We start from the raw sequence: 22,865 nt of genomic DNA on the forward strand, positions 1-22,865 counted from the left end.
GTGTAGGCAGTGCATGCCAGTAATCTCAACACTGGGAAAGATGGAGCCAGGGAGATCTTGGGTCTTGCTAGCTAACTAACTGTAGAAGAATCAGTGAGCTCCTAGTTCAGTGAGAGACCCTACCTCAAAAAAAATAACATGGGAAGTGATTGAGGAACACATCTGACATCAATCTCTGGTCTCCACATTGATTTACATACATACACATAAACATGTGTTAAATACCAAAGGCTTGAATAGACAGAGGAGCAGAATAATTTGCAAGGAGAAGCTCTCAGCTCTTAGTGTAGAAGACAAATAAAGCAAGAAATAGGACCTGTTTCATCAAGCCAAAGCACAGAGGCAGTCATATCACTACTATATGTCCAATAAAATACGTGATGGTTGGTGTGGGACCATGGTCTGTATTCTGTCATGTCTGTATAGGTGGGACAACCAGACAGGAAGTAGAGGTAGGTCAATTAGAACAGGAGAATTCTGGGAAGAGGACTAAGTCCTGACCCAATCACAGAAAAAGCAAGATATGACTGCCTCGCTGAAAAAGGTACTGAGCCGTGTGGCTAACACAGATAATAGTGGGCTAATATAAGTTGTAAGAGTTAATAAGAAGCCTGAGATACTAGGCCAATCAGTTTATAACTAATGTAAACCTCTATGTGATTTCTTTGGGACTTAACGATTGCAGGAACCAGGCAGGACAGAAAACCTCAGACAACTGGTCACACACCCCACTAACTGAAGGCCCAGTAAGCGTCCACTTACCAGGGCATCTTCCTACACTCTCCTGCCAGCTCCTGCTGAAGTATGTAAGAAGCCAAGGTCTCAAAGGTCTCTCTCAGTGCACGGGAGTGGCTTGAAATAGAATCAGGATTTCCTGGATTGGGTACTAACTGATGGTCTCAAACGTCAAAGCGAAACAGAAGAAGGACCTGTGAAGATGGACTCTAAAGATCTGGGAAGAGATCTCAGTTGGTAGAGTACTCCCTGTGTAAGCATAGGAACCTGAGTTCTAGCTCAGACACCCTCAAATAGCCAGGCATGTGTGCTAATCCCTTAGAAACAGAGTAGACAGCTTCTTAGTAATGATAATGCAGGCTGACCTCTGACCTCTACAGCATGGGCACCTGTCCCCTACACATGCATAAGATGGAAACTAAAATTGCTCATCACATCTGGACTATATAAATATATAGGTATAAATAAAATCAGTCATCAGGATGGAATATAACGATAGCCCATTAGCAAATGAGAAATGGTCTACAGAAAGTCTATGGTGTGCGGTGAACAACGGTGTCTAAATTGTGGTCATGGTTACTCAACACAAAATGCTTCTCCAAGGCAGGCTTTGGGGTACCCAATGTCTGCTCCAGTCAACATTTATGCTGGGAACAATGATCCAAAATTCGCAAGGATTATTGGTGGTTCTCACTATCTTCCAAGAACCTTACAAAAAAGAAGGAAAAACAAACAAACAAACAAAAACCAAAAAACAACAACAATCAAAAAACCAACCACCTTGTGTCTTTAATTAATAATACAAGGCAATTAAAAAACCACAAAAGTCCTATAGTGGTCCTTAAAGAATCTAGTTTCTTTTAACTGTGGGATTAATAAAGTGCCAAATTTGGGGGATTTGCCCAAATATCTGCAGTATTGTCAGATAAAATGTTTTAGAAGCTTCTCTCTGTGTCTGACAGGGACGTGAACTAGGAATTGGAACCACAAGAATTGAAATGGGGACATTTGTGTGAATTCAGATGAATATAACAATCTTTAAACCCCAATGGCTTCTATTCTCCCTTGCAAACGGACCCCCCCGCAACTTGTCTGAGAAGACAAGACTATTTCTCCTAACTGAAGATCCCCAGCTAGACTGGCCTGCTGTTTTACAGACTTATGCCTTGACCCTGCAATGTAGATGAACCCCTCCCACTGGTGCAGAGGTGCAGTAGTAGAATACACTAATCCAGCTCCTGTCCTTCTATACTCCATAGTACTGAATTTCGCTACCCTTTTAAATCTGTGCTGACTTACAATTCTGTTTTTATTTCTAAGAGAAGAATGCTTCCACTGGGGAATCTATCAATCACTCAAGAAAACTGACTATTGGCCATTTCTCTTGTCAATGAACAGACTACAACTAAGGGAAAGTTATTGCTAACTTGAATTAACTCAATGATAAGAGGACCTCGGTTGTCACTACACAGAATAACAAAGAAAGGTCCGGTCACACAGCTTGGTTTTCAGAAGTGACTCTTCATACCTCCAAGTCTAGGACTAGCATTTTTAAAAACGACTGCATCAAGCCAGTGAAGACGGGTAAATAAGGACTCTGATCCTTCTTGCATGGAGATTTTGGTCAATCTTTAGAAAAACAATTAAAGCTAGCCAAGTGTCCTAGGGAAGATCAGGGAGAAATGGAAATAGTCATTAAGAAAATAAAACTTCAACTACAGCCTGGTGGTGCTGCATTATGGAAAGGAGGACTATGGGAGAGGAATCATTTCTACTTTGAATTATTATGACTTGCCTAATTTCTATCACTCTAATAAAACACTGGAGATAATCAATGTGAAAACAGGTGATTTATTTTAGTTCAGGGTTCCAGAGGAGTTAGTTCATAATGGACTGATCCCATGATTTTAGAGATTGAGACACAGCAGTATATTATAAGAGTATGTGGCAGAGCAAGCTCCTCATCCCATGGTCAGAAAGCAGAGAGAAAGACAGAAAGGGGGCAAAGCAGAGAGGGGGAGAAAGAGAAAGATGGAGGTCTGGGTACCCTTCAAGGCCGTCTTTGGACTTCTCAAGCCTATGTACATTTTTTAAACACACTGTGGCCCATTCAAGCTTATTTCTGCCTGAACCAGGCTTTATTGCATATCTGTAATAACTTTCTGACCAGGAGAGCTTTAAAATGGTAAGCAGCTTGGTTGCAGTGGTCCTGGTTGCTGGCTCTGCCTCCCTCAGTCTTTCACTATCACGGAGGTACTGCCAGCTCTGGGACCATTGGGTGGGACCATGCTCATTACCTCAACTCTGGGAGGCAATTGGCGAATGCTGCCCCCAAGGAACTTGCATCATGCTGCCCACAAATCCAATTCAAGTGCTCAGCCTCCTGAAAGAGCCAGAGTTGTTCATGCAGCTAGCACAAACCAGGGAGCCTTCTTAAAGGAGCTGCACATTTTTTTTGCTGCTACTGTTGAGTCAGGCAGCCTTCTCTTAAAGGAATTGTGCCTCTGTTTGCTTCTAGCAAACAGAGTCAACATGAGAAAATGCTGCTACCATGAAGCCATGCTTAACTCTTGCTTTCTGTCTTTCTTTTGTATTTAGAATTCCTTCCCAAGCTCTCTCAGGTTTTATGTGGATGTGGTCAGCCCACATTGGTGTACCATTTTGTAAGTGGAGAGTGCTCATTTATTTCCCAGCTGCCCAGACCCAAATAATAACACAGAAACTATATTAATTGCAATGCTGTTTGCCCTATTAGCTCAGGATAACTTTTTATACTAGCTCTTACTTCTTAAATTAACCCATTTCTATTAATGTGTGCATCACCATGAGGCTGTGGCCCACCGGTAAGGTTCTGGCTGGTGGTTGGCGTGTTTCTCCTTTGGCAGCTACATGGCATCCCCCTGACTCTGATTACTTTCTATATATCTCTGTTCAGATTTCCTGCCTGGCTTTATTCTACCCTGCAATAGCCCCAAAGCAGATTCTTTATTAATCAATGGTATTCACAGCATACAGAGGGGAATCCCACATCATGTAGACAGGACAAACCCAACTATGACTCTCAGAGGTCAGGGTTGGGAGTATTGGGGATTGAAAAACAGGGGTCCAGCTGTGGGAAACTGAGGCAGAGGACTATAAGCTCAAGCCCAGCCTGAGCTATGTAATGAAGCCCTGTCTCCAAACACAGAGTCTGGGGTTGTAGCTTACTGGTATAGCATATGCCTACCATGGACAAGGCTCTCAATTCATGCCCCAGCCTAGCAAGAAGAAAAGTGATCTCAGGCATGAAATAATATGAAGGTCAGGGGGAAAAACTGACATAATTGTTGGTCTGCACCTGTGGATGGATTGTCACAGGAAGCATTTCCCCAAAACTGAGACATTGTAGAGATCCATCAGCGAAGATTCTTGCATCAAAAGTCACCCACAGGGCTTCTGCCCATACACAAGAGAAGCATCAGGGGTTGCAGGACAGGCAACTATACCCAAGTGAAGGATTGGTGGTTGCAGGACAGGCACCTATACCCAGGTGAAGGATTGGTGGTTGCAGGACAGGCACCAATACCCAGGTGAAACATCAGTCATTGTACTTATTTTGATAGTTAAGGCAGCCTCGAAAGTCTTGATAAACAATTTGGGTGCCATCACCACTGTGTCAAAGGTTATATTTACAGCTGACGTGGAGGTGCCCTGCCAAAATGTGTGGCCTCTAAATTTAGGAACAAAGTAACTAACAGCCATGGCAGGAGAGGGTCTATCCACACGCCTCTTCATTTTCATTGTAGATTATAGTGCATTCATTTCATTTGTATTTTAATCAATAAAGCTTGCCTGAAGATTGGGAAATAAAACATCTGCCCTGGTCAGCCTTACAGGCCAGGCAGTGGTGACACACACCTTTAATCCCCATAGCCACACAAGTTTGCCAAAGAAACAGGGCAGTAGTGGGGCCCAACTCTAATCCCAGCCCTAGAGAGGAATATAAGATGGGACAAGACAGCTCTCACACAGTCTCATTCTGAGATTCCTGGAGGCAGGATCGCCATTTCGGACTGAGGTCGAGGTAAGAGACAGTGGCTGGCTGTTTTGCTTTTCTGACTTTCAGGTTGAAACCCAATTTCTGTCTCTGAATTTTTGCTACAGTAGATACCAGTAAAGGCATCATTAAATGAATCCACATGAGCCCTAATAAAAAGATAACAGATTTATTAGGGAACACTTAGGATTAACAACAAGGTAGGGAGCTACCATGGTCTTCCATTCTGCCCTGGGGTCAAGGATGCAGTGGTCCAATCTCTGACCACAACCCAAGAGCCCAAGAGAGCCCCTTCCTCTTCCTTATAAGAGATCATGCCTGCACACAGAAGTCATGTCCAAAGACCTGTACCCCAAAACTATTGGCGGAATGAATTCCCACAACATACTAGAGACCCCTGCGTGAACAAGAGGTTACAGAGTAGACACAGGAGCAGGAATACGTGGCCACCTATGTTACCTGTCCCCAGACATACCCTTTAGAGGGCTTCTCTAGACTTCTGGAAACAGGACTCTAAAGAGTACATATCCCAGATGATCTTGTCAGCTTGCTTCTTGGGTGTTTTGTTTGCCAGCAGGAGACATCATGGAAAGATTCAAAGGCTAATGGAGGGAAAAGGAGACTTTGCTCTGGTTTCTATCGGCCTTCCTCTGGCCCAGGGGAGCTGAGTTCTCTCCTCAGAGATCTCAGGGGGTCCATGTAGCTCTTAGCCACGTGTCATCTCCCACGCTCTGGGCAATGGTTGTGTGGAAACCCAGCTGTGCCTTGACTAAGTCACTGCCAAGCTCGAAGTTGCTCAGCGCTGTGTGACAGTGACTTTCAGGCTGAGTCTTGCCCTGGGCGAGTCTGTTTTGTGTGAAAATGCAGAGGCAGGATGACTCTACCACTCTTTGTGCATGGAGACACCACCGCCCCCATGGCACCGGCCATGAGCAAACGAAGAACTTAACTCCTGCAAATGAAAACATCATCAAAACAGAGCAAGGGTCCCTAGGCACAAGGGCATGACAGCTTTAATACGCCCTGCTGCCCCTTCATGTAGCACTTAATGCTCTTTCAGAATCTGTTCTTGTTATGGTTTAATAAAATAATCCTCTGCCATACCTGCCACCAGAATCTTAGCAGAAAGCAACCAAAACTGCTAAGTAGCTCTGACTCAGCTCCTTCGGTGACTAGAATGAGTTATGTGCAAGACGCATTCTGCTGTATTTTGGTTTGGTTTGGTTTTTACATGTGGACCATGACCTCAAATTCCACATGTTGAAAGATGCGCCCAAGTCTCTAGAGTTCCAGTTTTCCCTGTAGAGTCTGCCTTGATTCCTTCACAGACCTGCTTTCTTTGTTCACAGAGCTCAGCTTCGCAAAGTCTCTGTGGTGAGCTCCTTACCCGCAGCAGCCAGCGTTCCTGCACGGGGCTCCTTACCCGCAGCAGCGCGTTTCTGCACGGGGTTCCTCACCCGCGTCAGCAAGCGATCCTGCACTGGCTCCTTACCCGCGTCAGCAAGCGTTCCTCTCATTCTTTCACATCCTGGTGGTGCATACCAGCTTGGTATCCATCCCGCGGGAAGGGGGGTGTCCCATGGCATCTGAACAGGACTGTTAATGAGAAGCCAGCCTCCCCCAAAAGCCATTACAGTGGTCAGAATCTCAGTGGCCAGATTAAGTGACACTTCGGACACAGCCGACAAGTGAACCATTACCTTGAGAGAGAAATAAGGGCCTGATCAGTGTATGCCACAGAGAAATGAAGACACGGAAATTCATAAGGACAATAGACAGGAATGGAGGGTACGTGTCCTGAGAAAGCTGTGTGAGAAACACAAATCTTTACATTGTGCAAGAGCATTCTCCCACAGCAGAAAACACTGTCTTCTAGGTATGACAGAACTGACAGGCAGCTGTGGCTGCCAGCTCCTGATCGAGCCAGTCAACACTCCGGCATGGAGTGGGAAGGGCTCCTATTCCTAACTGTTAATGGAACTGTTAAAGGAAAGTCTGTATTCTTGGAGGATGTAGTCCTGGAGGGTGGACCACAGTCCCACTGGATGGTCTCACACCCAGAAGTATGCATGGACAGCCCAAACAAACAAGACAAAATTTGAGGGTACTGCGGGTAAATCTGGGAGGAATTAAGGGGAAGTGTTGGGGAGGAATATGATTGAAACACATTGTATGAAGCTCTCAAAGAAATGGGTGCAGTTTTTTAAACGCAGAAGTGGGCTCAGTTTGACAGAATGGACGAGCCGATGCTATCCTCTCTCCCAGCTCACACGGAAAGGCCATCTGAAGACAGTGAAAGAGAGCCAGCTGCTGTCAATGCGGAAGGAAGGGCTCCAGAGTCAACCGCGCTAGCGCACCCAGCCCAGATGTGGAAGGCTTCAAACTATGTCTGTGCTGTAGACTTTGTTTGGGAAGGCCAAGCTGCCCAACACATTAATAATGGATAACATTCAGTACATGACCAATAAAATAAAGACCGCTGTTTTTAAACCATAGAAAGTTTAAACAACACCAAATTTTCACAAAGTAACTTGGCATTGTGTAATCTGAAAGCACCTAAAATCAAATAATTATTTGATAAACAGTCATGAGAAATTTCACCTGTGGTTCACTTAGTGATACTAGATTAAATATATATATATATATATATATATATATATATATATATATATATATATAGTCAGCAACCTTGACTTGTCCCCTAGTATTCTGTGCCTGATTCAATGCAGATGAATCATTTTTAAATTTTTGTTTTATTCTTAATTGTGAGTGTGTGTGTGTGTGTGTGTGTGATGTACACATGTATGTAAGTGTAAGTTCCCACGGAGATGAGAAGAAAGTATCAAATCCACTGAAGCTGGAGTTACAGAGGATGGGCTGCACCAAACTCAGACCGGAAGAGTCACACACATTTTTAAGGGCTGAGATGTCTCTCCAGCCACCAGATGGAGAATTTTAGTGAATTTATTAGACTATAACATTTTTTTGTTGCTTACAAAACAAAACTTAAAAATGAAGTTCAACTGTTCTACTTATGATGGTGGATACAAGAACTGAACTTGAATACAGGACCGTTTCACAATTTATGCATATAGAAAATCATCCTGGCCAGGAGGTGGTGACCCAAACCTTTATTCCCAGCACTCGGGAGGCAGAGGCAGGTGCATCTTTGATTTGAGGCCAGCCTGGTCTACAGAACTAGTTTCAGAGGGGCCAAGGCTACACAGAGAAACCCTGAAAGAAAAAAAAAACAGAAAGAAAAAGAAAAGAAAAAAAAGGGGAAGGTCATAAAGTTTGGTAGCTAGGGATGTGTGGGAGGAATCAGGGTAGGGGTGAATGCTCAAAATATTTTGTATGAAATTCTCAGAAAGCTAATAAAATTATATTTAAGAAGGGAGGGAAGGAGAGAGGGAACCTTCAATAACCTGGTGCTGTCTCGTCAGCAATGTTCCTGCTCTCTCTGTCTTCACCTCATCAAGAACATAATCTGCAAGAGAACAGTGAGGTTTCTGGTGTTGTTTCTCTCTCTTTAGCCCTTCTCTCTAAAACTCTTTTCCTCTCCATGGAACATTTACTCTATTTTTTATATATATAGGATGAAGTATTGCCTGGCTCTAGAAACAAAATAACAAAATAAGTCCAGCAAAGACTAAAACTAGATAGAGTTCTTGTTGCTGCATCTTTGTTTATTTATTGTAAAATAGAGATAGGCAAACTTTGTATGCTTGTAGCAATAGGTTGCAAAACCACTGGGTTATAATCAATATCAACCTACAATTAAGGCTCCCAGCCACCCAAAAACACAGCCCTTGGTAAGAGGAGAAAACGTCCCTTAACCCATTAAAAAGAACCTACAGGAAAAGTCTATCAAACACGAAAGTTGCTGGTCAAAATCAGAAGGTACCTCAGTACAATCTGGAGCTGCTGGCGTCACAGGCTTCCTAAGTAATGTAAAGGTCTCAAAGGTCTTTAACACTGAGAAGGCTTATTTCCTGAGCACACACACACGCACACACTGCATTGCTGAATTTGAACCACACAAACAATTTGATGAGGAAAAAATGGATCCAAAAGGAAACCATGGAATTTGAGAAGCAATAATGGTCAATTTGGAAATGTAAACTTTTAGGAATTTTGGAAATGTGGTTGAAGACATACCCATATTACAATTTTAATGCCTAGGGGAAATATTTCAGTTACTGTTTTGATTCAGCAAGTATCTGCTCATGTCCTGTGATCTGAAGTATCTCTGTTACTCATTATGGATATTTTCAAACAAATATAAATAGAAGTAGACAGGTAGGACCTAAGCTTTTATGGTATGAACTTTAACATGTAGTATGCATATAAATATATATGTTTATGTCCATTGCATTGTACTGCCCTCTTTTGCTGGGGTGACTCTGGTAATTAACCCAGATACACACACACTGGCATGAGGATGGGGTCTCATACAAGTTGGCCTCTATGTACTGTGTAATGATGTTTGTAAATAGAGACTGCATGTTGGTTTCTTGGCCGCCCAGACCCAAATAATCACATACAGACTATATTAATCGCAACACCGGCTGATGACTCAGGGATATTCCAAGCTAACTCTTATATCTTAAATTAACCCATTTCTATTAATCTATGTATCTCCATGAGGTTGTGACCTATGGTACAGTTCCAGCATCTTTCTCCATCCGCATCTATGCGGCGTCTCCCTGACTCCACCTTCTTTCGTCCTGCGTTCAATTTAGTTTTCCCACCTAGCTTTATTCTGTCCTGCCATAGTCCAAAGTAGCTCCTTTATTAACCAATGATAATAAAACATATTCATAGCGTGCAGAAGAGAATCCCACATCATCGGCTGACTTCTACGTAATGTAGAATGAGGCTGGCCTTGAACTCCTGATCTTCCAGTCTCCATTTCCTGAATTCTGAGATTACAGACATGAACCCCATACCCTTTTCAGTGTGGATCTCCAGGAAACAGCCGAAGCACACATCATGTCGTTATCTGATCTCACCATGTTAGCACTCCAGCACTAAAGTGAGTAGAGATTGTTCCTAGCTCCCTATCTTTCCTGCTCACTAACCGCCAATGCTGTATTTATGAAAAAATTCTTTACTTTTAGATATGCAGGGAAATAGCTTCAGTCTTACTTTGACACCACTCCTTTTGTCATTACAGGTCAATAATTTAATCAAATAACTTTCCACCCAGCACTTGAAATCAAGCGGATTTGTTTTTGACCAAAAGTGTGAGCTACTGAAAGCTTGAAGCAGGAGGTGTAACCTATTGGCTGCCGGCAGTGGTAGAAGGAGCTCCCAAATGAAGGACCGCTACGGAGGCAGCCTTTCATCCTGTCACTGAAGGGAATGTGCTAGAATCTTGGTAAGCGCAAAGCCCAAGAAGCATGGTCAAGAAATAAAAGACTAGAAAGAGATGTATTACTATAGTAGGCGTGGACAGACCAACACTGTTTCCAGAGCAATGCCCTCCTTAAACACAGGGAAGGATGGGGATTTCATGTAGGGAGCCTTACATATTCATTCAGGAAAACAGACTAGGGCTAGGGGTTAGGCACATTCCTGAGCATGCCCAGTTTAAGGTCATAGTTCAAGAAGGAGAGACGGCAGAGCTATCTGGGGATTTTCTTAGCTCTTGAATATCCAAAAGGTTAAATGGGCAGGAAAAACTGTGACCATGCTATGTTTTCATTATAAAGTTGGCAGGCAGGAATTCCGAGTGGGAACTCTGGGCTTGCAGAGCTTTCAGCATGAAGTTTTAGCTGTGGGGGAAGAGTGGATAGGAGGATGTTTGGAAGGTACCTGAACATAAGCATTTGACTTTAAATTTGCCTACCTGTTTATCCTAGCACGCCTTGTCACGCTGTGGGGTTCCTGGTTCTGTGCGGATGCAAAGCTTTTTGTCTTTGCTGTGAGTTCTGTATCCAGCGTAGCTCAGCTCAAGGCAGCGCTGCCTCTGGTAGATTTATCGTGTCCTCTTCATTTCTGTCTCTCCCTGCTTTCACTTGCTCTTGTGAGTGTAGCTGCTCAGATATGAGATATGCTTTTGGACATGCATGGAATTTTTCTAAGAATGACAGACTCTGAGCTAGGAGGACCTCTGGACACATCTGAAGGACAGCCCACAGGTCTGGAGAACAGAAGCTCTGAGATGGTGGTCAGTGGAGAGGAGCTTTGGTGAGACTGAAACATTCTTTCAGAAGCTTTTCACCTCCTTTTTTCTGGACGTGAATCCACATCAACACCATCGTTCCTGCTGCTTACACAGGCCCAGCTAGCTTGCTCTGGGTTCTAGCATGGCATTTCACGGGACAGTAAACAGGGACCTTGCTGAGTCTTTGTGGGAAAAGAATAGTTATAAATATCTGCATGAAGATATGGTTTACATACTTGTACAACAAAGGGAAGAATAGCCGTTTTCAAGGTCTATATGGGGTGTCTTTTTCTTCTCCTAGCTCTGGGAGGTTTTTCATTGCACCTAGCATGAATGCATTCAACAGGCTCAAGCGAGAGTCGGTCCAGCTCTTCATCCATGTGCTCTCCTTCCCTGGGGAGCCCCACTGGGAGGACTTTCATCCCATCTAAATTTTTTCAGAGATGTCCCTGTGTGTTCCCAAACTTTCTCAAGCCACTTTATCCAAAGCAAGAGGAGAGGTTAAATTGATGGGCAGCTTATCCACCAAGATTGGAAAGATTTAGCTATAGCAATATTAGAAGCTGGTCCTCAGTTACAATGGAGGACAAGGTGGACAGAGGAAGCGAGGGCCATAGAACAATGAACTAGAGCCAGAGGTGTTGATGTCCCCAAGACCAGTGTCTCAGTCAGTATTCTGATGAGCAAGAACAGTGTGAAGCTGATGATCACACCTTGGCCTATGTTGTCCAGCAGCCTTAAATACTTGGGACAAGGTTGAAAAATCAGGAAAGAGGGTTGAGTCATTTACTAAAATTATACAAGGCCCAGCAGGAGCCTTCACTTTCTTTTTTGGCAAAGATTGAGTTCAGCTTTAAATAGAATGATATCAGATCCAGTAACCAGACAAATATTAATTGAATCTTTGGCTTTTGAAAATGCTAATTCTGAATGCAAAAGTGAGATCACACTTACAATGCTACTTTGATAGCAGAAGTGATTTTTAAAAATTATAAGAAAAATCAAAATGTCAGATGTTTTAATCATGGTAAATAAGGCCACTTGAAAAGGATTGTAGGCAAAGCATTACTAGAAACAATACTTTTTCTTGACATAGTTCAAAAAGAAGGCCACAGCCCCCTTGAATACACAGAAGGTTTGGCTAAGTCTGGCATTAGATTAATAGATTTAGATCAATAAGAGACAGGCAAGGTAACCCTTTGCCATTGGGAAATGCTTTAGAGGGGCCTCTCACAGGACCCAGTATCAAATTTTGTTCAATCATTGCCTGACAACACTGGAGAAACTTGTCCACAGAGCAGTTAAAAGACTTAATGTCTCGCGTTAAAAACAGCACTACTCTGGATGTAATCAAGGACAGAACAGCTTTAGTAGATAAAAAATTCAGGAGAGAACATACAACAAATATTTTGATAAACTGTTATAAATGACCAAACACCAAAGCTTAAAATATGAATAAATGACTTTGAAACTGAAGTTTTGGTTCACATGAGGATAGATGTAACAACAAGTTCACCAAAATCTTGGCCTCCAGATTGGCTTTGTCAGGAGGTAAATGTTCAGCTTCTAGCAATTGAAACTTTATCTACATAAGATAAAGTATAGGATGGGTCAAATATATAGGAAAATTAAAGGCATATGTGACTAATATAAAGATGAATTTATTGGGACATTATTTGTTACAGCAATGGAAAACACAGATTAATCCTCCAATTTCATAAACAAACCATAAAATAAAGAATGCTCTGAGAAAAATCTTAAAAAGTGTTATCAGGAACAGTAAGAGGCCTTCAGGTTGCTCACAAGCAGAACACAAAGGCACCAACTACCCTACCTTTAAAATGGTTAGCTGACAACCCTGAGTGGATGGAACAATGGCCTTTGACCTCAGAAAAATTGCAGGCACTAGAGCAGCTGATACAGGAGCAGCTACATGGTAAACACACTGAGGAGTCGACCAGTCCTTGAAATTCTCCTAGAATGTCATTAAACAGAAATCTGGAAAGTGGAGAACAATAGCTTATCAGAGAGATATTAATAAAGTGGTCCAGCCAATGGGCACTTTACAGTGTGAAATTCTCTTGCCTTCCTTTTTACTTAAATGATGGTCTATTATAGTGATTGATTTAAAGAACTGTTTTTTACATCACACATTTTTGAGAGCAGGACAGAGAAAAATTTGCCTTCCCTTTGCCTATTTTTAATAACTCCCAGCCCGTTAAAAGATATCAGTGGAAAATTTCCTCCCCAAGGAATTTTAAATAGCTCCACCTTGTGTAAATGTTTTGTACAACAGTCATTAGAAATAATTCATGTACAGTGTATAATTTGCCATTATATGGATGATATCTTTCTAGCTGATTCAGATGCAGATATCTTAGAAAAGTGTTTGATGAAGTAAAGAGAATTTTGCCTTGTTCAGAATTGCAAATTGCTCCTGAAAAAAATACAAACAGGAGGTTCTATTAATTTTTAGGATATAAGATAGGTTTACAGAAAATTCAATCACAGAAAATATAATTCAGGAAAGATAAATTACAAACTCTTAATGATTTTCAAAAATTACTGGGAGAAGAGGTGAGTGACCAGCCACCCGGCAGGACACCCCACTCTCTAGGCCCTCCATAGAAACGAAGAAGGACACTTTATACTCATAACAGGAACAATCCATCAAGATGAAGTCTCAATCCTGAACATCTATGCTCCAAATACAAGAGCACCCACATATGTAAAAGAAACATTACTAAAGCTTAAATTGTACATCATACCCCACACACTAATAGTAGGAGATTTCAACACCTCACTCTCCCCAATGAACAGGTCAACCAGACAGAAACCTAACAGAGAAATAAGAGAACTAACAGATATCAGGACTCAAATGGAATTAACAGACATCCACAGAACATTCCACCCAAACACGAAAGAATATAATCTTCTCTAAAATTTACCACATACTCTGAAACAAATCAAACCTCAACAGATATAAATAAAATTGGAATAACCCCCTGTATCTTACCAGATCACCAAGGTTTAAAATTAGAATTCAACAGCAACACTAATTCTAGAAAGTCCACGAACAAATGGAAATTAAACAGTGTTCTATTGAATCACCCCTGGGTCCAGGAAGAAGTAAATAAATTACAGATTTCCTAGAATTCAACAAAAATGAAGGCAAAATGTACCCAAACCTGTGGGACACTATGAAAGCATTGCTAAGAGGAAAGTTCATAGCACTAAATGCCTACATAAAGTAGAGAAAGCTCACACTAGTGAATTAACAGCACACCTGAAAGCTCTAGAATAAAAGAAGCAGTCTCACCCATGAGGAGTAGAAGACAAGAAATAATCAAATTGAGGGCTGAAATCAATAAAATAGAAACAAAGAAAATAATACAAAGACTCAATGAAACAAAGAGTTGTTGTTTTTTTTTTTTTTAGAAAATCAGCAAGATAGACAAACCCTTATCCAAACTAATCAAAAGGCAGAAAGAGAACATCTAAATTAACAAAATCAGAAATGAAAAGGGGAAAATAACAACAGACACTGAGGAAATCCAGAGAATCATTAGATCAAACTACAAAAACCTGTACTCCACAGCATTGGAAAATGCCAAGAAAATAGACAATTTTCTGGATAGGCACCACATATTAAAATTAAATCAAGACCAAGGGGACAATTTAAATAAACCTATAACCTGCAAGAAAATAGAAACTGTCATCAAAGCCTCCCAACCAACCAACCAAACAAACAAACAGAAAAACACCAGGGTCAGATGGTTTCAGTACAGAATTCTACCAGAACTTCAAAGAAAAACTAATACCTATACTCCTCAAAGTGTTACATATAATAGAAACAAAAGAAACATTGACAAACTCTATTTTATGAGGCCACAGGCTACAGTTACCCTGATATCAAAACCACACAAAGACTCAATCAAGAAAGAGAATTACAGACCAATCTCACCATGAACATAGATGCAAAAATACTCAATAACATACTGGCAATCCAAATCCAAGAACACATTAAAAAAAAAATCATCTACCATGATCAAGTCAGCTTATCCCAGAGATGCAGGGATGGTTCGACATATGAAGGTCTATCAATGTAATCCGCCATATAAATTGAAAGAAAAAACCATATGATCATCTCTTTAGATGTTGAAAAAGTGTGAGACAAAATATAACACCCCTTCATGATAGAGAGATCAGGGATACAAGAAACATATCTAAACATAATAAAAGTAATATACAGAAAGTCAACATCAAAGCAATCCCCCTAAAATCAGGAACAAGACGGCTGTCCACTCTCTCCATAACTATTTAACATAGTTCTTGAAATTCTGGCTAGAGCAATAAGACAACAAGAAAATATCAAGGGAATTCAAATTGGAAAGGAAGAAGTCAAACTTTTGTTATTTGCAGAAGATATGATAGTACACATAAGTGACCCCAAAAACTCTAGTAGAGAACTTCTACAACTGAAAACTACCTTCAGTGATGTGACAGGATACGAGATCAACTAAAGAAAAATCAGTAGCCCTCCTATATATAAATGATAAAGAAGCTGAGAGGGAAATCAGAGAAACATCACCCTTCACAATAGCCACAAATAACATAAAATATCTTGGGAGGAAACACTAACCAAAGAAGTGAAAGACCTATTTGACAAGAACTTTAATTCTTTGAGGAAAGAAATTGAAGAAGATACCAGAAAATGGAATGCTCTCCCATATTCTTGGATAGGTAGGATCAACATAATAAAAATGGCAGTCCTACCAAGAGCAAACTATAGATTCAATGCAATCACTATCAAAACTTCAACACAATTCTTCACAGACATTGAAAGAATAATATTCAACTTCATATGGAAAAACAAAAAACCCATGATAGCCAACACAATCTTGTACAATAAAGGAACTTCCAGAGGTATCAACATCCCTGACATCAAGCTCTATTATACAGCTACAGTAATGAAAATAGCTTGGTATTGGCATAAAAACAGAGAGGTTGACCAATGAAATTGAATTGAAGACCTGGATATTAATACACATACCTATGAACACCTAATTTTTGACAAAGAAGCTAAAAATATACAATGGAAAAAAGAAAGCATCTTCAACAAATGATGCTGGCATAGCTGGATGTCAACATGTTAAAAAAAAAAAAGTAAATAGATCCAGATCTATCCCTATGTACAAAACTCAAGTCCAAATGGATTAAAGACCTTAATATAAATCTGACCGCACTGAACCTGATAGAAGAGAAAGTAGGAAGTAGTCTTCAATACATAGGCACAGGAGACCACTTCCTAAATATAACACCAGTAGCACAAACACTGAGAGCAACAATAAATAAATGGAACCTCCTGAAACTGAGTAGTTTCTGTAAAGCAAAGGACACAGTCAGTAAGGCAAAAAGGCAGCCTACTGAATGGGAAAAGATCTTCACCAACAACCCCACATCAGACAAAGGACTGATCTCCAAAATATATCTAAAAAAAACTCAAGACATCTGACATCAAAATTCCAAATAACACAATTAAAAAATGGGGTACAGAACTAAACAAAGAATTCTCAACAAAAGAATCTCAAATGGCTGAAAGACACTTTAGGAAATGTTCAACATTCTTAGCCATCAGGGAAATGCAAATCAAAACAACTCTGAGATACCATCTTACACCAATCAGAATGGCTAAAATCAAAAACACTAATGATAGCTTATGCTGGAGAGGATATGGAGTAAGGGAAACAGTCCTCCATTGCTAGTGAGAATGAGAACTTATACAACCACTTTGGAAATCAGTATGGTAGTTTCTCAGGATTTGGGAGTCAACCTACCTTAGGACCTAGCAATATCACTCTTGAGCATTTATCCTAAAGATGCTCAATCATACTATAAAGACATTTGTTCAGCTATGTTCATAGCAGCATTATTTGTAAAAGCCAGAACCTGGAAACAACCTAGATGCCCCTCAACTGAAGAATGGATAAAGAAAATGTGACACATTCACATATTAGAGTACTACTCGGCAGTAAAAAAACAATGGCATCTTGAAATTTGCATGCAAATGGATAGAACTAGAAAAACCATCCTGAATAAGGTAACCCAGACTCAGAAAGATGAATATGGTATGTACTCACTCATAAGTGGATACTAGCTGTAAAGCAAAGGATATTGAGTCTATAGTTCATGATCCTAGAGAAGCTAAGTAAAACATACATAGATCCACCTGGAAAGGGGAACAGACAAGATGGCCTGACAAAATTGTGAGCATGGGGGTGGAGGGAGTAGGGAGGATGGAAGGGGAAAACAAGGAGAAAAGGTGAAAAGGGAGGAGAACTTGAGGGAATGGGATAGTGGAGATGGAGGAAGGACAGAGATGAGACCAAGGAAAGAGGTATCTTGATTGAGGGAGCCATTATGGGACTATCAAGAAACCTGGCTCTAGAGAAATTCCCAGGAATCCACAAGGATGACCCCAGCTAAGACCCTAAGCAATAGAGGAGAGGGTGCCCAAACTGTCCTTGCCCTGTAGTCAGATTGATGAATATCTTAAATATCACCATAGAACCTTCATTCAGCTACTGATGGAAACAGAGGCAGAGACCTGCATCGGAACCCTGGACTGAGATCCCAAAGTCCAGTTGAAAAGTGGGAGGAGTGAGAATATGAGCAACGAGGTCAAGACCATAATGGGGATACCCACTGAAGCAGTCTACCTGAGCTAATGGGAGCTCACTAACTCCAGCTGGACAGGGAAGGAAATAGGACAGGCCCAAACTAGTCCCTCTGAATGTGGGTGACAGTTGCATGGTTGGGGCAGACTGAGGGACCACTCTCAGTGGCACCAGGATTTATCCCTACTGCATGTACTGGCTTTTTGGGAACCTATTGTCTTTGAATGGATACTTTGCTCAGCCTAGATATAGTAGGGAGGGCCTTGGACCTTCCCCAAAGCAATGTGCCTTACTCTCTCTGAGGAGTGGGTGGGTTGGGATGGGGGGATTAGGTGGAGGGAAGAGGAGGAGGGGAGGGAGTGGGAACTGGGATTGGTATGTAAAATAAAAAAAAAGATAGTTTGTTTTCTTTAAAAAAAATAATTAAAAAGTTACTGGGAGGTATTAACTGGCTATGACCACCAGTTGGATTAATAACTCAAGAACTAAGTCATTTATTACAACCCTTACAAGGTTATAGAATTATCAGCTGAAGCTGAGAGAGAATTAGCTTTGGTAGGAAAGAATTTGCAGGATGCATGTGTGGATTGCTTGGATCCACAGCTGACTGTATTCTGGTTATTTTACCTTCTACGCATTCTCCCACAGGCATTCTTATGCAAAGAGAAGATAATATCTTTTAATGCATATTTTTACCACACAAAGAATAAAATTTAAATGCCAATGTAGACAAGGTTTCTGAATTTGATTCTGAAAGGAAAATTGAGACTTCGGCAATTAGCAGGAATAAAACCAAAAGAAATTATGGTGCCTTTTACTAATGTGAGAATCACTTCATCATGGGCAGAAAATGAACACTGGCAAAGAGTTTGCAGTAATTTTGGGGGGCGATATTAGCAGTACTTTTTTGGTGAGATATTTCAAATACCTTTTGGAGAAAGGTACCTCAGGAGTGACAATGATCTTGCTCTTCCTTCATTTGATGGCCCCAGCCCTTCTCCCAAGGTTCCCAGCTTTGCCGTTCACCTTGCTTCTCTCCTGGAGGAACTGCTCCGGGTTGGCAGCGTCCGTGATTCCGTCTTCTACAGGGTGGGTGCAATCAGTGTGAACTTCAAAACCTGCTTTCTTTTCTCCCCTTTGCCACAAGGTTTTTCATGGGTGTCATGGAGGCAGAGGAAACAGGAAGCATGATTATAATCCTTCCTTGGAAATTGTTCTTATTGTATATAACTTCCCTGTGTTAGAGGGAAAATCTTTCCTTTTTATTTAGACAAAAGGGGGAACGCTGTGGGATATTTGATTGTGCAACACTCCAAGACTGTTAATAAAATTTACCTTGAATCAGGGAGTGGAGTCAACAATTATCCCACTGGAATTAGCCATAGAGAGTTTGGAGGATCCAGAATACAATATGATAGAGAGGCATAGGAGAGAGTAGGGAGGGGCTTTGAAAGATTTGTGGGCCTTTCATTCTGGGAAGCGTGGAGAGAGGGGGTCAGCTGGTCATTCCTCTGCTGCTTTCTTCATCTATCAAGTTTAATCCCAATATCTGACTCCCAAGTTTTTATTAATAATAGAGCAATTTAGATAAAAGCTTCTGCCCCCACTCTCCCAGAGGACAGAGTTCGGTTCCTAGCACCCACTTCAAGAGGATCCCAAACTCCGGTTCTGGGAAATCCAACCCCCTCTTCTATTCCTATACCTTCTGATCTCCAGAACTGCCCTCCATCTCTTTCTCCAGAGTTATCAAATTCTTCCTTTTACGACAATTGCTCCCATGACCACGTGAATGCACATCTTTCCCTCTTAACAGACAATAGCAATGCTCTCTGGTCACATGGGCTTATACTGTTTGAAGACATTAAAAAAGTCTTCACTCACTCTTTCCAATTCATCTTGGAGTAATTCAAGGCCAATCCATACCAACCCAGGTTTCCCCTCTGCAACACCACAATCTACTTCTTCGAAGCTTGCCTGTGGACCTCTCATTACTAAGGTAAGTATACAGCCATAGCAACATTTCAGCCAACAATGGACCCGTGTCTCATGGCGGACCCGTAAGACTGTAACGGAGCTGAACAGCACCTTTCGCTGCCTGCTTTTAGAGTACCCTTTTATTTGTTCTCATGTGTTTAGATACCCCAGTACTAAAAACAGTGTCACAGGCTGGTGAGATGATTCAGCAGGCGGTGCAAATCTACTGACATCAGTTTGACACCCAGATCCCGTGATGGAAGGAGAGAACTGACTCTCACAAGTTTGCACACGAGACTCATCCTGTATGCTTCCACACGCATATCATACATACACATACATAAATAGAATACAAATTTGTATTATGATGCCCTACAATAGTCTGTATAATACATGTTGATGGATTTTCCGTCTAAAAGCAACAGGCTCTACCATAATTGCATCTGTGGCGGAGGCTACGCTTCTAGGGTTGGGTAAGCATTTTTGATCTTAAAATAACAGATCTCCTAGCTTTATGCTTCTCAGATGGGCCTCTCCCCTTCTGCCTCATCTCAGCAAGTAATCCCTCCCTGTAGCCAGACTGGCTGTGCTGGTGAGTTTTATGTCAACTTGATACAAGCTAAAGTCGTCAAGAGAGGAAGGTATCTCAATTAAGAAAATGCCCCCACAGGATCAGGCTGTAGGCAAGCCTGTGGGGCATTTTCTTAATTAGTGATTGATGGGAGAAGGCCCGGCCCAGACTGGGTGGTGCCATCCCTGGGTTGGTGGTCCTGGGGTCTATAAGAAAGCAGGGTGATCAAGCCATAGGGAGCAACCCAGTCAGCAGCACCCTCCATAACCTCTGTCTATATCAGCTCCTGCCCCCCCAGGTTCCTGCCATGCTTGAGTTCCTATCCTGGCTTCCTCAGTGATGGCCAATGAGGCGAAGCATAAGCCAAACTAACCCTTTCCTCCCCAAGCTGCTTTGGTCATAATGCTTCATCACAGCATGGTAACCTTAACTAAGACAGACGCATTCTAAAATCTTTGTTCTTATGACCGATGTCTTCTCTCTACCCCTCTCCTCTTAGCCCATTACTGAAAGTTTCTTCATGCAAACTATTTCTTGACACTGTCCTTCCCTCTCCTGCCATGGCAAAAACTAGACCGCCATCTTTCTCTTTTCTTTCCTTCCTTTCTCATCTCACGTTGTAAGCCCAGACTGGCTCAGACTTGTGATCCTCCTGCCCGTGGTTCTGCCTCTCCCTAAACCATGGCAGGTTGCATCACAGCGGTGACTCAGAGTATGAGAAGCTCTATTCAATGCCCATGGTAACCTAGGGTAGCTTTCAAACATAAAGAGATCCTGGGTGGTGGCGGTGGAGGGTGGATGCAGGTTCTTACTGTAAAGCACAGACTGGCCTTGAACTGTAATCCTCCTGCCTCAGCTTTCCAAGTGTTGATACTACAGTTGTGTACACCTCACCTGGCCTCCGGGAAATCCCTGCACACCAGAGCATCCCCGGAGATGGCTGAGGTGTGGGGGGGGGGGAGTGGGGAGGGGTGGAAGTTGTTCTTTCTCCTACCTCAGTCACAGTCACCAGAAGCCACTTTTCCATTGCTCTGCAGGCAGAAATGAGAGCGTGACACAGGCACAGCCCTATTTATAGTTCGGAAACTAACATATCATAAACACAGCACTTAGTACCTATGTTTCCGAAGGAGCCCCATGCCCTTCCCTAAGCCACAGCAGGCTGTGTCCAGCCCTGACTCAGCACAATCAACACTGACCAGACCCATGGCAGCCAAAGCTAGCTTTACATCACCTTTAAATGGTACAAGATCCATCAATGATCCACACTGCGGAGCCCATGGCTTCTCTTGTTTGCAAATGTTTGAGAGGGAGCAAAGTGCAGTGCCCGGCTGGCTGGACGCGGGTACTCTTCTGCTTTGTCTCTTTTCATCACGATCAATCTGCTATCCCACTGATAAACTACCATAAACCCAGGACAAACGGAGGAGCTGCCCTCAAGGAACTGTCTGTCTGTTGTCTTTGCTACAGAACCGCGGAGAGGCAACCTGGCAGCGGGGAGGAGCAGATATCCATCGCTAGGTTATCGACTTGTCTCGGCAGCACTTTTGCCTTCGATTTTCCTGACCCTGGCAGGACAGCCCGTGAGTCCAGACAATGGAGCTTTCTGTGATGGGCTCTCTGTAAGTCTATGGAACGACTGATGAGGTTCTCAGACCCCTTTCTACAAAACGAGGAATCGAGGTAACTGAGCTAAGTGACCCTCAAAGTGTAAAAAGCCTCGCCTGCCATTAATTCTCAACAAAATGATAGTGAGTTCCTATAGCTTTCCAGTTCCTCCAGAGTGCTGTGTGCTTCGCGTTTATGTGTTGCTGGGCTTGGTGCTCACTCTCCCATTAAATACGCGTATCTGTCTTCCTCAGTAAAAAAAATTTAACTGCGTGAGACTGGGACGCTAGAAAATCGGAAGAGCTGGGGTTGGAAGCGAGTAATCAGTCTTCTCAGCCTCAGCTCTTCACGTTTTCTGCTTTCCTCGCTCTGCAGGGTTCTGGTCCCGTCCCTTCTTCTCTGAGCAGGGGCAGGGCAGCCTCAGCTAGAAGCCAGGGTCTCACTGGTGTGTGGCCGCCACCTACTGGCAAAGTTGTGCAACTGCGAGAGTGGACACGTGTGGGCCGCCAGAGGCAGCGAAGTTCCTCAGCGAGCCGTGCACAGGTGTCGGGTTCCTTGCTCTCCTCACCTACACACACCTAGGCAAGGCCAGAAGAGGTCTGACGCATGGTAGGAGGAAAAAAAAACCGCTCAGAAAAAGGAGAAGGAGAATGGGTGGCAAAAGGAGACGGAGTCTGACATTATTTAAAGTCCAGGTGCGCAATCACCCACAGTTTACAGAGACAGCACCGCTCTCCACAAATACGCAGTATTGTGAAAGCCGCCCTCCCCTGAGAGGGTGTGAAAGTCGCACCCAAAGCCTGCCACACACTTGCTAGCCCTTAACTGTCAGTGCTCTGGGATTCCCAAGCAAAGTCACGGCAGACATGATGTCTAAATGATTCTGGAACAACCGGAAGATGTTTTGTTTTTCCTGTAACAACGCAAGGGACACTAAAAGGGTGTGCTTGCATAGTTAATAAGCGAATCTTCTGCAAGCCATGTTAGGATAACTGGGATAAAGAGTGCAGGGGCCAACGAGATGCCTGGGTATCCCGGTAAGGACGCTTGCCATCCAGCCTTATGACTCTTGGGATCCTCACAGTGGAAGGCGAA

General features: G+C 42.5%; 3 long non-coding RNA genes across 3 annotated transcripts in view; 1 reads left to right on the plus strand and 2 right to left on the minus strand.

The window, feature by feature from the left end:
* Nucleotides 1-21,529, minus strand: part of LOC148120302 (uncharacterized) — a 40,696-nt gene extending 19,167 nt beyond the window's left edge. Inside the window, exon 1 of the long non-coding RNA XR_015739511.1 lies at nt 21,397-21,529. This is a non-coding gene — a long non-coding RNA (uncharacterized LOC148120302). The remainder of the gene's footprint in view (nt 1-21,396) is intronic.
* Nucleotides 4,925-14,013, minus strand: LOC125392141 (uncharacterized). Its single transcript, XR_007229403.3, has 3 exons — nt 13,957-14,013; nt 10,623-13,377; nt 4,925-6,471 (listed from the first exon to the last, which is right to left on the minus strand). It is a non-coding gene; the product is annotated as an uncharacterized LOC125392141 (long non-coding RNA).
* LOC146892151 (uncharacterized) lies at nt 9,179-13,016 on the plus strand. Its single transcript, XR_015004727.2, has 2 exons — nt 9,179-9,806; nt 9,948-13,016. It is a non-coding gene; the product is annotated as an uncharacterized LOC146892151 (long non-coding RNA).
* Nucleotides 21,530-22,865: the final 1,336 nt, after the last annotated feature.

Source organism: Myodes glareolus, chromosome 12 (genome assembly GCF_982192425.1).
Source record: "Myodes glareolus chromosome 12, mMyoGla1.1, whole genome shotgun sequence".
Classification (NCBI taxonomy): domain Eukaryota; kingdom Metazoa; phylum Chordata; class Mammalia; order Rodentia; family Cricetidae; genus Myodes; species Myodes glareolus.